The sequence below is a fragment of the Neofelis nebulosa genome, chromosome 1 (genome assembly GCF_028018385.1).
Source record: "Neofelis nebulosa isolate mNeoNeb1 chromosome 1, mNeoNeb1.pri, whole genome shotgun sequence".
Classification (NCBI taxonomy): domain Eukaryota; kingdom Metazoa; phylum Chordata; class Mammalia; order Carnivora; family Felidae; genus Neofelis; species Neofelis nebulosa.
The window spans coordinates 27,157,454-27,174,912 of NC_080782.1; the positions used below are offsets into that span (position 1 = coordinate 27,157,454).

At 38.6% G+C, this 17,459-nt stretch overlaps 1 long non-coding RNA gene and 1 pseudogene across 1 annotated transcript in view; one reads left to right on the forward strand and one right to left on the reverse strand.

Annotated features, from left to right (window-relative positions):
• The window catches only part of LOC131504492 (uncharacterized), a 63,538-nt gene that overhangs the window by 42,066 nt on the left and 4,013 nt on the right, over window positions 1-17,459 (reverse strand). The window lies entirely within an intron of this gene.
• Window positions 9,067-9,406, forward strand: LOC131504487 (large ribosomal subunit protein eL42-like; annotated as a pseudogene).

The window sequence follows — 17,459 nt, forward strand, 5'->3', positions numbered from 1 at the left end:
ATTTGATGTGCATCTCTGTTCTGTTCACTTCTACCCCCAGAAGTCCCTTGCTATTAAAGTAAAAAGTAGAATTTGAACTAAAACTTTAAAAAGGGAAAAATCCACAAGTAACTTGAAAGAAAAGGCAACTGAAACAGGATTTCTGTGGGTTCATCTCAAAGATTGAAGAAAGCATGAGAACACACACAAATGGTTCCTCTCGGGCCCTAATGTTGTCTGCCCTTCCACTGTGTAAACTTTATAAAACTTTGTTTAAAACAAGGATTTAAAAAAAATTTTTTTTTCAATGTTTATTTATTTTTGAGAGAGAGACAGAGTGTGAGTGGGGGAGGAACAGAGAGAGAGGGAGACACAGAATCCAAAGCAGGCTCCAGGCTCCGAGCCATCAGCACAGAGCCTGATGCGGGGCTCGAACTCACGAACCACAAGATAATGAACTGAGCCGAAGTCGGAGGCCTACCGTCTGAGCCACCCAGGTGCCCCCCAAAAAACAAGGATGTTTTTAAAAATAGAATTATTTTCTCACTCAGATGTTGACTTGGTTTATTTGTAGAGATAAAATGTCCTTCTCTGATCTAAAAATGAACTTCTAAAGTATACTCAAAGTCATACAGAAGGAGAGATGTACTGAATTCAAAAATTGTGCCTGGGGTGCCTGGGTGGCTCAGTCGGTTAAGCGTCCTACTTCGGCTCAGGTCATGATCTTGCTGTCCGTGAGTTCGAGCCCCGCGTCTGGCTCTGTGCTGACAGCTCAGAGACTGTTTCGGATTCTGTGTCTCCCTCTCTCTCTGACCCTCCCCCGTTCAAGCTCTGTCTCTCTCTGTCTCAAAAATAAATAAACGTTAAAAAAAATGTTTAAAAAATTGTGCTTTATGGTTTGGAGTTGATGAAAAATAGCATCTAGATTTGAACAATTGGAGGGTTTTGGTGTTATTTACATTCTTTAACTTTTTTACTCAATTTAAGATAACTTATTTTCTTCTTTCCTAAATGGTTCTGGGATTGAGAGCAATTGTCAGACTTCAGGCAGAATTTTACAGCCAAGGGACAAAAGCCTGACAAAGTTTATAATTGGAATGCTGATACCACCTTAACACAATAATATGACTGGCAGCACTATAATGTAATCAAAATATGCAAGAAATGCATTTTTTTCCAGTGTTAGACAAGAGAATATGAAATTGCCACATTGAAATAGAGCAGATTTTCTGGTTATTTATTGGATTCTGACATCATAACACCTTTGCACAATACAGGGTGACTTGAGGAAATATAAAAACTCAAACAGCACATGCATGAGAGATCTGGACATAAGTGATGGCCAACTTGTCTTGCTTCCTCATTGAAACCAGCTGGAATCTTCCTGCAACAAGCAACTTTCATTTTTTAAGTATAAGTTCATCAAGAGGATTAAAAAGAGGAAGGAAAATATTGAAGCCTGACCACATAAAGTGGGGAAAACAGCAGAACAGCCCACTTGTCCAACCTAAGGCAGATACAAAATCAAACAAAGTGGCCTAAATGCAGGTCCTGATGTGGTGTTCCTTCATGATGGAATTGAACAGGAAAAAAATGAGGAGGCAAGAGCGTGTCACCATTCTTCCATCCCAGGCAGAACCTCTATGATCGCTTTCTATCTTTTGGAAAGTAGATTGGTCCTGCTGCTTCACCACTGACAGAGAAGTTAACCCATGGCCTTCTTTTCTGTTTCTTCTGTCTTTTAAATTAAGTGCTCCTCAATTTTCTTAGCTTTTCTTGGGAGCGTATATGCATTCACTTCTCCTTATTGTCATCATCTTGATAGCTTACAATTACATAGCATTTTCCACTTTCTACACTCTTTCAAACATCCCACAGCCCCCTATGCAGTAGTATTATTCCCAGTTTACTCAGGAAATGAAGCCAGTATTAACAGACTCACTATTTATATGCATGATCCATTTCCACCCCCGTCCTGAGAAAAGGATTTATTGTGATTTCACATTTATAAGCATTACATAAATGACTTTCCCATGTAAGTAAAACTTCTTCCTTTGGACACCAAACACAAAAATCATTCAAAATGGATTAGAAACCTAAATGTGAAACCTGAAACCACAAAACTCCTAGAAGAAAACGTAGGCCATAACTTTAGCATTGGCCATAGCATCGCTTTTCTAGATATGTTTCCTCAGGCAAGACAAACAAAAGCAAAAATAAACTATTGGAACTACATCAAAATAAAAGGCTTTTGCACAGCAAAGGAAACAGTCAACAAGAGGAAAAGATAACCTATTGAAATGGAGAAGATATTTGCAAATGATACATCTAATAAGAGGTTAATATCCAAAGCATATAAAGAACTTATACAACTCAACACACACACACACACACACACACACAAAAAACCAAATAACACAATTAAAAATGGGCAGAGGACTTAAATAGACATTTTTCCAAAGAAGACATTTAGATGGTCAACAGACACATGAAAAGACACTCAACATCACTCATCATCAGGGAAATACAAATCAAAATCACAATGAGATATCACCTTAAACTGTCAGAATGGCTAGTAATCAAAAAAAAAAAAAAAAAACAAGACATAACAATGTTGGCATGGGTGTAGAGAAAAGAGAACCCTCATGTACTGTTGGTGGGAATGTAAACTGGTGCAGCCACTGTGGAAAACACTATGGACATTCTTCAAAAAATTAAAAATAGAAATATCATAAGATCTAGTAATTTCACTACTAGGTATTACCACCCCCACAAAAAAAAAAAACTAAAACACTAATTTGAAAAAATATATACACCCTATGTTCACTGCAACATTATTTACAACAGCTAAGATATGGAAGCAACATAAGTGTCCATTGTTGAATAGACAAAGAAGATGTGATACACACACACACACACACACACACACACACACACACTGGAATATTACTCAGCCATAAAAAATAAGATCTTGTCATTTATAACAACATGGATGAACCCAGAGGGTGTTATGCTAAGTGAAATAAGTCTGGAGAGAAAGACAAACCTATATGGTTTCACTTATATGTAGAATTTAAAAGACAAAACAAAGTAGAAACAGACCCATAATACAGAGAACAAACTGATAGTTGCCAGAGGGGAGGAGGATGGGGGAATGGGCAAAATGGGTGAAGGAGAGTGGGAGACACAGGTTTCCAGTTACGGAATGAATAAGTCATGGAAATAAAAGGCACAGCATGGGGAATACAGTCAGTGGTATTATAATAGTATTGTATGGTGACAGATGGCAGCTTCACTTATGGTGAGCATAGCATAACCTATAGAGTCTTCCAATCACTGTTTGTATACCTGAAACTAATATAACAGGTGTCAACTATACTTCAACTTAAAAAAAAAAAAGCTTATATGTCACAAAGGATAGCAATGTAATTTAACCTTTTCTTTTTTATTTTTTTAACTTTTTAAAAAATGTTTAATGTTTTATTTTTACATATATATATTTGAGGCACAGAGAGAGAGAGAGAACACAAGCAGGGGAGGGGCAGAGAGAGGGAGACACAATCTAAAGCAGGCTCCAGGCTTTGAGCTGTCAGCACAGAGCCCGATGTGGGGCTCAAACTCATGAGCAGTGAGATCATGACCTGAGCCTGTCAGACGCTTAACCGACTGAGCCACCCAGTTGCCCCTAATTTAACCTTTTCTTGAAGCCACAAGGTTGTCATCATAAAGATCTTGTCATTTTACAAAGATGTATAATATAGTTTTGATTTTTTTTTTGAGTCTAGCATTTTTTTCCCCTTATTATAATCAGGCTATCTGCTGTGGCTTCTTATTTTAATAGGCCTGCCTCTTACAGTTCCGTTTCTGTTTCAAATCCTGCAGACTCATCTAAACCAAGAATTAGATTATGGTTCATTATGAATCATGTTCATTAAGAAATGCATGTTAGATAAGTTCAAAGGATGATATAGAAATTAATGTTAATGGGTTTGATGCAGAGACCTTAAAGCGATTTCACTTTTCAAAGAAAGCCCTTTTCAACTTACTTTCTATTCAGGGCCATATTAAGAAAGGAAAACCTCAGGTTGCTAAAGTCCAAACTTCAGATAAGCCAGGTGGTTGTGAATTTTGATTTCTATTTTCATTCACAGCTACCCAATTTCTTACATTCTCCTGTGAATTATTTTCAAACAAGACAAAGTAGTAATCTCTGAGTAATGTTACTTTTTTTTCCAGTGTTATTGGTATAATTTTAAGTCATAGAAATTTGTATAATCTAGCCCCCAAATTGCTCTTATTAATAGTTCAGGAAGAAAAAGAAACAAAAACCATTATCAAAGTTGATAATTGATGTAAAACATCATTTCCAAGCATTGTTCAGTTTAAAGAGAGGAAAGTCCCCTGGACTAGAAGTCAAGAAATTGACTAAGTCATTTTATCTATCTAGTCCAAATAGTCTGTTTTTGTTTTTAATTAACTGACATGATTGAACAAAAATGATTTTTAAGGTCCCACTCAGCTCTCAGATATCCTGGCATTTAAAATAAGATCTGAATAGCACAAAATCGATGAGAGGACGACATCTAGTGGCTTCTTAGTTTATACACATCCCGACTAACAATTCCAATGAATTACTGATTACTATAGTAATCACAGATTACTACAATCTCATACATTAAAATATTTAGAATTTTACAACATAGATGAATCTAGACAGACATCTAGTTCAAACCTCTCACTTTACACTCATGACAACTGAGAACCAAAGTGGCCATATCCTTGCTTAAAGACACACAGCTAAAGGTTACCCAAAGTCTACTGACTCTAAATCTGGTGTGCTTGTGTTTTACAATTTTATGTTCCCCACAAAAGCCAACAAAGGCAAGAAACAATACCATAAAAGACCAAGGAGATTTTATTCCTTTGTGCAAGATCATTATCTGTTGTTGGTTATCATACTGTTTTGTAATGTTTGTTTACATGTTTAAATGACCCCATTCTTAGTCATGAGTTTCATGAGGCTAGGGACCCCAGTTCTCACTCATTTTTGCAGCCCCAGCACCTAGAGTTATACTGAACCTATCATTCAGGCTCAAATCTATTATCTTTCATCTATCTACCTAACTATCATTCAAGGTTTAATAACATACCATCAATACATTATTTTTAAATTCATTGAGGAGTGTGTAATTTTATAAAATAAGAATGTAACTGTATTTTACGTGTGGCCAAAAACAAGACAAATTTACTGAACTATTTTTTCCCAACTCTCTTTTGGAAAACTACCTGTCTCTATTCCACATCACTCAGATGGGGCTGACTGAGTCTTTCTCAGCCCCAGAAGTTCATGATCAGGGCTGGCCAGTATCACTTTGTCTTCTCCCTAGCCAAAGTGACTGGTTTGGGGACTTTTCTGCTGAAGCCACTGGGAAAGATGCCTCCTCTTTGTCTGGAATCTTGAGCTATACATGTTTAAAGATGACACAGACTTGGAATAGTCAGTGGCCATTCTTCCTGCCACATGGAAAAAGCTCCCCTAAAAAGAGAGAGCAGATGAAGGAAAACAGAGATAGAGACAGTGGCCTGGCATTTTCAAATACCCTGAATCTGGCCATGCATTTTCTTTTTGCTTAAACTATCTTAAGTGGGCTTCTGTCCCTTGAAAATAAGTGCTGATAACACTAAAATATGTGGCTTAAAAAGCAATTGAGGACAAGTCTTTAAAATTTAGTTCCCAAATGTTTCCATGTAAAACAAGGCAACAGTATCACTTGATGTGAATAGAAAGCCATATCCTAGATATGAAATATGAATTATCTCTTCCTCTTTCTCCAAATGCCTGTAGAATGCATTACCTGATTCCATAATTGAATATTTATTGATAGCCTCTATGTTGAGATATTTTATTTCTTTAAGCATATTGTGAACTTCCCAAAGGTACAAATCACAGAATAGCTTAGAACAAATCAGGGCCCCTGGGTGGCTCAGTTGGTTAAGTGTCCTACTTCAGCTCAGGTCATGATCTCATGGTTCGCGGGTTCAAGCCCTGCATTGGGCTCTGTGTTGACAGCTCAGAGCCTGGAGCCTGCTTGGGATTCTGTGTTTCCCTCTCTCTCTCTCTCTGCCCCTCCCCCACTTTTGCACACACGCACTCCCTCTCTCTCAAAAATAAACGTTAAAACATTTTTTAAAAGATGATTCTTTTTTTTTAATGTTTATTTTTGACGGGGGCGGGGGGGGTCAGAGAGAGGGAGACACAGATTCTGAAGCAGACTCCAGGCTCTGAGCTGTCAGCACAGAGCCTGATGTAGGACTTGAACTCATGGACCATCAGATCACTACCTGAGCCGAAGTCAGACACTCAACCGAGCTACCCAGATGCCCCTAAAATTTTTTTTTTAAAAAAAGAAAAAAGCAAGCACTTAGTGAATATTTCTTAATGTGTATAAGGTCTAAATTGTGTATAACTATTTAGTTATATATAACATCCTCAGAAAATATTTTATGAGAATTATTTCAAATGAAGAAAAAAGAATTTCCTAATTAAATAAAACTTGCAATAGGGAGAGACTTATTATGTAATTTGCAGAATTGCCTCCTAAGTGGTTCATCTCATGTGGCTGTGGCTGCTAGTTTCCCACTGAAATCTGTTCTTCCCAACAGAAATTAAGCCAAGTATGTGACTATCCAGGTAGAGACTGAATTCCCCAGCCTCCCTAGAAGCTATGTAGCTAAGATTGGACCAATGGGACATGAATAGAAGTGATTATATGCCACTTCTGGGTCTGGACGTTACAAAATTTAGCTTGAGAAATTTCATTATCTTTTTTCCTTTTTTTGTACATTGAAATACAGAAGTGCCAGTAACACATACAGATGAGAACAATGCTCTATGCCAGGAGTCAGTAAACTATAGTCCACAGACCAGCCACCTGGTTTTTTTGGTTTTTTTTTTTTTTTTTTTTTGTAAATAAAATACTGGAACACTGCTAGCCCATTTGTTTACATAGTGTCTATAGCTGCTTCTGCACTACAGTGACAGAGTTGAGTAGTTGCAATAAATACTGTATTGGCCTGCAAACCTACAATATATACTATCTGGCTCTTTCAGAAAAAGTTGCCAGACATAGGGAGTCACTATGGCTAGGGGAAAGCATAAATGTTCCACCATGGTCTATTTGGTTCCAGAAAGGTTATACCACCAGAGGGCTCCACTTTAATTGACCCTGCAAGCTGAGAAGAACTGAGCCAACTATATAGGTCCTCAAAGTAGCTCAGTGGCTCAGATTGAATTCCCAGTATCAACCCTGCTAAGGCAGTTCTTGAGAAGATGAATTAGGATTATCCAAAAATTGAATGGGAAGGTGTAATAGTTAATTTTGTGTGCCAACTTGACTAGGCCATGCGGTGCCCAGACATCAGTAAAACATTTCGGGGGTTGTGTCTGTGAGCACGTTTCTAAGTAAGAAAAACATTTCAATGAGTAGACTGAGTAAAGCAGATTACTCTCCCTAATGTGTGTGGGCCTCATCTAATCAATTGAAGGCCTGAACAGAACAAAAAGGTTGAGTTAGAGGGAACTCCTCTTGCCTGATTTATTTGAGCTAGAACATCGGTCTTTTCCTGCCTTCAGACTCCCAACTGAAATATCAGCTCCTCTTGGGTCAGAAGATCTCCTTCCGGCTTTCAGACTAGAACTTACACCACTTACACCACTACTTTCCTAGATTTCCAGCTTGCTGACTGCAGATGTTGGGACTTAACCTCCATAATTACGTAAGCCAATTCCTGATATTCTGATAACAAATCAATCTCTCTCTCTCTCTCTCTCTCTCTCTCTCTCTCTCTCTCCACACACACACACACACACACACCCTATTAGTTCTGTTTCTCTGGAGAACCTTAATACAGAGGATATTTAAAAGACATATTTGTTAATCACCCATATATTCCTATACAAAACAGAAAATATGTTTCCATTCATAATCGCAAGTCATCATAATTGCATCACTAGGTAATAAACTATAAGGGAAAACATGGATATGTGCAGATTGTGTGTGTGTGTGTGTGTGTGTGTGTGTGTGTGTGTGTGTGTGTTTGTGTGTGTGCAGATTTGTTTGAAATAAAAATGAGCTGGTGGTGTCATTCAGTTAGAAAACCAGAATAGCCTAGAACAGGTGGTCCTTTACCAATAAGCACTCAAAGTCTACATTTTCAAAAGCATTTCCAGATTATTACCTTAATACACAATTTTCCTTTAGATTTGATCATGTCCAAAGATATGCACAGGTGGAAGTTCATCCTTTCAGACCAGTGTTCTCAGTTGGGTGTGATTTTGCCCCCACAAGACATTTGGCATGTCTGGAGACACTTTTGGTTGTCATAACCAGGAGAAGGATATTACTGGCATCTTGTGTGTTGCTGCCAGGGATACAGCTAAGCATCCTACAATGCATAGAACAGCCTCCTCCCCAACAAAGAATTATTTTGGCTCAAAATGTCAATAGTGCTGAGGTTGAGAAAAACCCTGCTTTAGACAAAAGATTGTGCTATCTGAGTGAGATAACATATCAAACAGTCATTTATTTAGTGAAAATGAATTCAGAACCTTTCCTGAAAGCTGGTTTTCATGGAGAAAAGTGCATAGAAGAATGTGAGGTTCCTGAGTACCTTCAGGGAATGGCAGAGGTACCCCACAAAGAAATGAGAAGGAAGAAACACCAAAGACAAATTACACACATTTACAAATTTACAACTCACTTTAGAGGAAAGCATGCCCTTTGGAGAGGAGGTCCAGAACTTCCAAAAAGCTATTCAAATTCAAATTCCTAGGAGGCAAGGAGCCTATGATTTCTTGTGTGCATCAAACTTGAGCTTTAGTTTCTAGAAGAACTCAATTGGTTCTTCTCTGACAAAATTAAGCAGAAAACTATGAGTTAAAAAGTAAAGAATCAATGCCTGAGCTGTGTCTCTAGACCAGTGTCTCTAAGCCCTGGGTGTCAGACACCAGGCATTAAACCCACCCTCCTACCCCAAGAGGGCACTGTGGTAACTACTGCTTAAAACCTAGCTTAACTTGCTCTTTCTTTCCGTGCAGATAGCCTTCTCGCAGCCATGGTGAATGCTGCTAAAACCCACTGGACTTTCTGCAAGAAGTGTGGCAAGCACCAAAGTGACACAGTACGAGAAAGGCAAAGATTTTCTTTATGCCGAGGGAAAGAGGCGTTATGACAGGAAGCAGAGTGGCTATGGAGGGCAAACTAAGCCTACTTTCCAGAAAAAGGCTAAAACTACAAAGAAGATTATGCTGAGGCTTGAATGTGTTGAGCCCAACTACAGATCTAAGAGAATGCTGGCTATTAAGAGACGCAAGCATTTTGAGCTGGAAGGAGATAAGAAGAGAACAGGCCAAGTGATACAGTTCTAAGCTTCATATTTGTTACATTATGAAGACAATAAAATATTGAGGTTATGTTCATTTCAAAAAAATAAAATAAAATAAAACCTGGCTTAAGTCAGCTTAACTCCAAGCCTCATGTATTACCGGGATCCTGGCAAGAACAGCTGGAATTCACAAACTGGGTAATTTTGAAGAAACTTTAATAAAAGGACTATTTCCAAAGATATGAGCATGATATAGGGAAAGCTCAGGAGATAGTGCACTACTTCGTACTAATAATACCACCTTTACTCCTGAAGGGGTATTTGGAGGGAGCATTTCTCTAACCACTGGATTCAGAGAGCTGCTTAGGAAGGACAGCCTAATGAGGGCTATGACATTCAATCAAGGGATGCAGCCAGGCCATGAAGACCCTAAAAGAAAGCAACTGAGAAATAAATATATTCGTTTCACTCCCTTTGCTTCTTATTTTTTAAAATTTTAAAAAATGTTTATTTATTTTTGAAGGAGACAGAGCATGAGTGAAAGAGGGGTAGAAAGAGAGGGAGACACAAGAATCTGAAGCAGGCTCCAGGCTCTGAGCTGTCAGCACAGAGCCCAATGCAGGGCTTGAGCCCATGAAGGGTAAGATCATGACCTGAACCAAAGTTGGATGCTTAACTGACTGAGCCACCCAAGCGCCCCAGCCCCCTCGCTCCTACTGATCACCTTCTGGTGCTTCTCGTCAACAAAATCCAATGGGCACTGAGAAAGCAAGAGGATCATTTGATGAAGGTCAGTGTCTGAATCCATTCAGGCTGCTGCTGCTATAACAAAATACCATAGAGTAGGTAGGCGGCTTATAAACAACAGAAATTTATTTCTCGTAGCTGGAGGCTGAGAAGTCCAAGATTAAGGCACTAGAAGATTTGAGGTGTAGTGAGAGCTGCTTCCTGGTTCATAGATGGCTGTCTTCATGCTTTATTCTCACATGGTGGAAGGGGTAAGAGAGCTCTCTACAGTCTATTTTATAAGGGTATTGTCTAATTTGCTCATATTGCCACCATAAAATGCCATGGACTGGGTGGCATATAAACATAGAAATTAACTTCTCACAGTTCTGGAGGCTGGGAAATCCAAGATCAAGGCACCAGCAGATGTGATGTCTGGTAAGAGCCATTTCCTGGTTCATAGATGGCTGTCTGCATGCCGTGTCATGGAGGAAGGGGTGAGACAGTTCTTTGCAATCCTTTCTATGAGGACAACGATTCCACTCATGAGGCCTCCACTCTCAAGACATAATCACCACCCAAAGGTCTCACTTCCTAATACCATCATATTGGTGGCTAGGATTGCCACATATGAATTGTTGGGGAGACACAAATATTCAGTCTATAATAGTCAGTCTCCAAGTTAGACCCAGGGGAAGAGTAGGAAGTAGATCTTGAGGAATGCATTCTTGTCCTTAATTCAAATGAAAATTTTGTGTCACCAATACATAGCAACCATTTTATTCTAATTGATACCCATTCATTCACGTTCTCACCTGAAAACTAAATGTTAGCCAGCATCGTTATTCTTCATATTATAAGGAAGGGTGGAAACAATGAGAAAAAGAAAGTTAAATAATATCTAGCACAGCTGCTACAATCCCTACTTCTATAGCTGCTCACCAGCCTAAAGCTGGTAATCAAGGCTGTCTTCTTCCCCCACTTACTTCAAAGTCCCTTTACCCTCTGATAGCATCTCAGCTGGATTCTTTAATTGGTAGGGATATCCAAATAATTTATTTCCATGGTATATAAGCCTTTGCTGACCTTGTCTTCATTGGACTGCCACAGTTTTACATTGAACAGGACTATTTGTCATGGCAGTATTATGAGGTACTCTAGTGATTCTCTGGGTCCTAAACATAATCTTCCCCATACCCACTGTAGAGTAGAAACCCAATTTCCCATTAATTAACAGGATTAGGCATCCTGGCTAGTACAGGGAGGTGTGGAGAAGGTAAGGAAGTAAAGCTAGATCCCAAATAAGGAAGACCACTTCCTTCTGCCTCCACTCCATACCACTACAATCCACTCTCTATAGGACAGAGTGACAATCCTAAAACAAATCTGATAGGCCCATTCCTTCTTACTGTTCTTCATTGCTCCTGGTAAAAAGTCTGAACTCTTTATATATTGGCCATTATCTCTAAATTCTGCCTTTCTGTCCAGGACTTTCTTTTACCACTACCCGATTTCTATGTGGGCCCTTATATACACACAATTTTAAACATCTTTCAGTTTTGTTTTGTTGTTTTCCATGTGCTGAGATTACTCTTCACTTGCAAGATTGTCATTCAGCAAAGAAAAATTACAATTATGATCTAAGTATATATATATGTATATATATATATATATATATATATATATATATATATACATATATAAAGAAAACAGGTAACATAACCTATTTGTCCTTGAAAACCTTTCTGGAACAATTAACCAATAAAAATATGGTAAACACATGCTATGTATTCAACCCTTGGTAAAGGTGCAACGACTAATACAGTGACATAAAACAACATTTCTGTCTTCAGTTAGCTTTATAAATAATATGGAGACAATATTCTTAAACATTAAAATAAAAACTAAAAATGATAAAAGATACAAACACTAAGATCAAAATGAAACAGAAGTGCCTTCATATGCTTTCATATGATCATCTATTGTTGCCAGGAAATAACTTAATGTTGGGGTAATGGAATTTGTGAGAGGAAGAAACACAAATTTTGGAGACAAATAGACCTGTGGTCCATTCCTAGCCCTGATCTTACTAACTGAATAATGAACAAACCACTTAACTCTCCTAAATCTGTTTCCTCCATGATGAAGTACTATGCAGAATAATTAAGAGGATTAAATGAGTTGCTCAAAAGTAGTTGCTGTTATTAAGATGAGATTTCTACCTTGAACACATATATTTAAGTGAAAGACATCTAGACTGGAACCCGTTAAAAAGAAAAACACAGGCCCAAGATGGAGTCACTTATGCTACACTAAATCCCCAAACCAGGGCTTAATACTTAATCTAATTGCAGTTTCAACCTCCTTCAGAAATGTAGTTTTAACAGAACAATCAGGAATTTTCTGGTCAGCCCCAATGAGGTCATCTGCCAGGCAGGCCCCTTCCATCCCCCAAAGGATGATGAGGTAATCTGATGATAAGACCCCCAGGCCCCCCACCCCACAGACTCCCACCCCTGCTCTCAGGGAAAGTAACCTTGGTTGAAACATTTCTTTTTGCTAATGACTTCTTGTCCCACCATTCTTCCCATAAAACCTTTTCCATTTTGTTCTACTCCTCTGGAAGCTCCCCTCTACTTGCTAGATGGGATGATGCCAGATTCATGAATAGCTTAATAAAACCTATTAAATCTTCAAATTTACTCAGTTGGATTTTTGTTAACACCCTTGATATGTAAATGGCTATCCAGCAGATAGAGGGCCCCTGACTGGTGAGAAGAATCCCATCTCTATCTATCTTGGAGGGAGAAAAGTCTCTGGAAAGAAAGTGGCTTCTGGCACCTTATGAGTAATGGGACGCACACTGGTCCTATAGGCCTGCTTAGAAAAAGGGTGAGGTGAGATACTGAAAATGTGCGTCTCAACTGCCATGAGGCATGTTAAGGTCTTCAATATTTGCTCGATTTCAAGAGAACCGTGTACCCAATATGTGCTCTAGAAGTACACGGTAACTATGAGTTTGCCGAAGTCTTACACTAGGCTTTGAGAGATGGCAATGGTTAGATGGATCTGAATGGTAAGTACATGACCAAGTGAGCATAGGCCAGGACACAGAAAAACAATATGTCAGTTTTCCTGGGGTACCTCTATTTCACTGAAAGTTAAAGGGCAGAGAAGAAACATAAACTGGAAAGCAATTAGGACCCAAGCTGTGAAGAGGTTTTAATGCTAGGATAAAGATGACCATTGCTCCAGGCAATGAAAGACCATTGTAAGGTTCCCAGCAGAGAAGAAATAGGACAAAATTGAAGATTAATTCAGAGGGATATATCAGTATAGTTCCTAATGAACCTAGAATAAGTCTGAGAGGGTAATTAGCTAGAACATTCATTTCCCCAAACATAATTCACTTGTAGAGCCTTTTAAAGTTTGCAAAGTACTTTTCACACATCTACTTTCATTTAACTATCTCAACAAGTTCCAGAATCATGTGTTATTCTTATCCTTATTTTATAGATGAAAAACAAATACATCACATAGGGTCCCACCAGAGAACAGATGGCAAACTTGAATTAGAGTAATTTAAAGTATTTATTTACAGCAGGTTATAAAAGGATAGTCGAGGTGTAGAGAACCTGGGGCCAGTAATAGTGGGAAATCTGTAACCACTCCTAGGCCAGGAAGGGTGAAAAAAGCCAGCTGTACTGGAACCTACAAGCAAAGAGTTGTGTAGAAAGAAGTGCCCTGACATGAGCAGTGACCTTTAGCAGTAAAGCATCAGCTGGCCAAGTCAACCTCCTCTCATGGAAGTGCTGGTGGAATAAATACCATGGTTTTGTTCTCTGCCCTCCCATCTCCTGTTGAGGGTCCCATAAATTGGAGGCAACCAGAAACTAATGACCCATAAGTCTATGGATACAGGACAAACCTTTTCCCCCTCAACAGCTTCTCTAGTCTCTCCCCCATATGAAAAGTTTATGTCCCTAACACAAAAGACATATGAAATCCCCTAAGACTGTATGGCATCATGGAGCAATGTTGGTTCAATAATATTCCCTCACGATACCTAAATGTTAGCTACCCCTGGTATTCTTCATATGTGAAAGAAGGGAAAGTCAAGTGAAGGGGGAAAAAAGAAAGAAGTGATGTAAAACATAATTGCTACAATCCATACTTCTTCCTGATCATAAAAGCTAAGTTGGTAATCATAGCACCAGAACCAGCTTCATAGGTGTATTTCCTGTGTAGCCAAATGGAGCCCTGAATTCAGAAGGGCTCTCTGAATTAGTTAATACTCTCCTATTGATATACTGAAGTTCTTGATAATATTTGAGCAAGGGGCCCCACATTTTTATTTTGTCCTGGGTTCTACAAATTATGTAGCCAATCCAGCATAGCTTCCTTTTTATAGCATCTATTCAAGTTAACTTAGCCTTTGTTGAAATTTGGCTGGACAGGATTCTTTACCACTTTTACTTTTACTTTAGGTAAAAGTAGATGACCCAAACCTTCCTTCCTTGCCTTTATTGGGTTTTCCAGTGAGTAAAACATTAGGTAAGGAAGTATTATAACATGGCTCGTCAATATTCTGGATTCCTGACAAAATCCTCCTTTATGTAGCAGAAACCTATTTGCCCTCTACTAATCAGGATCAGTCATTCTGACCTGAACAGCAATCTTTAATTCTGCCTGTAGGTACAGCAGCCTATGGAGCCCCCAAAGGCCAGGAGGCAGTCCCAACCAACTCATCTGAATCATGACTATACCCTCTTAGGGACTAGGACCTTCAAAATGATCCAGCCCACAGGTATAAGAATGAGAAGCAAAAATTCTTCAGATGAGTTATTAAGGGCTAATAATGAGAAACATCTCTCCTTTGTCCTTCAACTTATGAATTCTGGGCATGGAGTTAAAGGCCCTATATACTGGCAAAAATTTAGGGCATATACCCAATGGTATACTGGTAAATGTTTAACAACCAGCTCCCTGGGAAAACAATAAGCCCTGATTTGTAGGATTTGCCAGTTCTGAGGTATAAATATTCCCACTATGGCTAATTTCAAGCTACTAATGTCTGAATGCTGAGTTAGGAACAGATATGCAGTATATATAGTATTTTACCACACTGATAAAATAGACAAAAATGAGCTCAAGAACATAGACAATATTTAATGTAGTAAAATAATTAGGAAGTGGTAAGTTTTTAATATGTTATCTTTTAAAATATATTTAATTATAAGTTTATATAATAACTATAAATTACAAACATATGTGTGTATGTAGCCAAAATGTAAAATTATTTTAAAATAAAATTTCTAAACTTTTTATTTTGAAATAACTTTATAATTACATAAGAGTTGCAAAGACAGTACAGAGTTCTCATATGCCCTTCACCCAGCTCCCTGTAATATTATCATCCTACGTGCCTGTGGTACATTTATGAAAGCTAAGATATTGACCCTAGTGCAATATACAAAATAAATTGCAGACTTTATTTGAATTTCATCAGTCTTTTTCACTAATTTTTTTTTCCTGTACCAGAATCCAATTCAGGATACCACACTGCACTTAATATAATTTAATTTTTAACCATGGCTATGCTTAACAACTGAAAATTCCTGAATAGTTTTGCAGTTGTTTATATTGTAACCAGAAGCTGATTTTTTTGCAGTCGTTGTAATTGGCATTTCACTGGAGCAAGCCAGGCACCTATCCTTATAAGCAGGTTGTATGGGCCTCCAAGAATGTCTGTGTCAGTTTTTCCTTGCACTAAACACTAGGCTGGGGTATTCTGCTAGGTACTGTAAAAAAAAAACAAAAAACAAACAAACAAAAAAAACCCAATATTTGTTCTTTCACAGTGTTTTTCAGCCAACGTGCAGAATGATGAAGTACAAAGGCAGCTAAGATACGCATAGGCTATGGAGTAGTGCTGTGTGGTAGTTACTAGTTCTAGTTTTAGTACTATATCTAGGTATCCAGAGCTAGATCAACTGCACCAAATTCCATGCCTGCTTGCATGGTTTTGGAACTATATTTAAAGGCAAAGGGGGAAGCCTGAGGAAACTAACTTTTTTTCACTTTTCTGGTTTGTTCAGAAGTTTGATAAGTCACATGGCTTTAAGTAGGTTCTTGAGAGTTAAGAAAATTTAAAAAAAAATTGGTAGGTGTTATTGACAACAACAAAAAAAGAACACAGGCCTTTATTATAGAGAGAATATGATCTTCTGGGGGACTGAAGTAGAGAAAACATTCAATTAAAGTATTGCAAATCCAAAGGTAAAGAAAGTAATTAAATTTTTAAAAAGATATGTATATGAATTCTCAGTCTCAGGAAGCAGGTATCTTAGGAGATCCAGGAGAAACTAGGGTAGCTTGGAAAATATGCTTGTTTTACTTATTAAAAATGAGCACTGGACAACTGAAAGCAAAATAAAAGAAGAAAGGCTGATTATGCTGGAGGAAGCCGAGGTTCCCTTAAAAATTAGTATATCAGAGGAAAGAGAGGAAAAATTATACCTTTAAGGAAAGAATAAATACATATAAAATGGAGTAACTTCGGGGCGCCTGGGTGGCTCAGTCGGTTAAGCGTCCGACTTCGGCTCAGGTCACGATCTCACGGTCTGTGAGTTCAAGCCCCGCGTCGGGCTCTGGGCTGACTGCTCAGAGCCTGGAGCCTGTTTCGGATTCTGTGTCTCCCTCTCTCTCTGACCCTCCTCCGTTCATGCTCTGTCTCTCTCTGTCTCAAAAATAAAAATAAACGTTAAAAAAAATAAAATGGAGTAACTTCAAAATGTAGTACAGAAAGATATTCTCCAAAAAGGTAGGAGAGGGGCACCTGAGTGGCTCAGTCGGTTAAGCGTCTGACTATGACTCAGCTCATGATCTCGTGGTTTGTGAGTTTGAGCCCCGCATCGGGCTCTGTGCTGACAGCTCGGAGCCTGGAGCCTGATTTGTATTCTGTTTCTCCTCCTCTCTCTGCCCCTCCCACGTTCATGCTCTCTGTCTCTCAATAATGAATAAACATTAAAAAAAAAATTTTTTTTAGGGGTGCCTGGGTGGCTCAGTTGGTTAGGTGTCCAACTTCAGCTCAGGTCATGAACTTACGGTTCATGGGTTTGAGCCCCACGTCGGGCTCTGTGCTGACAGCTCAGAGCCTGGAGCCTGCTTCGGATTCTGTGTCTCCCTCTCTCTCTGCCCCCTCCCCCACTCATGATCTGTTTCTCTCTGTCTCAAAAATAAACAAACATAAAAGAAATTTTAAAAAAATTTTTTTAAAAGGTAGGAGAAAGCGGGGGGGGAGGGGTTCAATGTTATTAGATTAGAACAATAACTGAGATCCACTGAAATCAAATCTAACAGAGGATGGA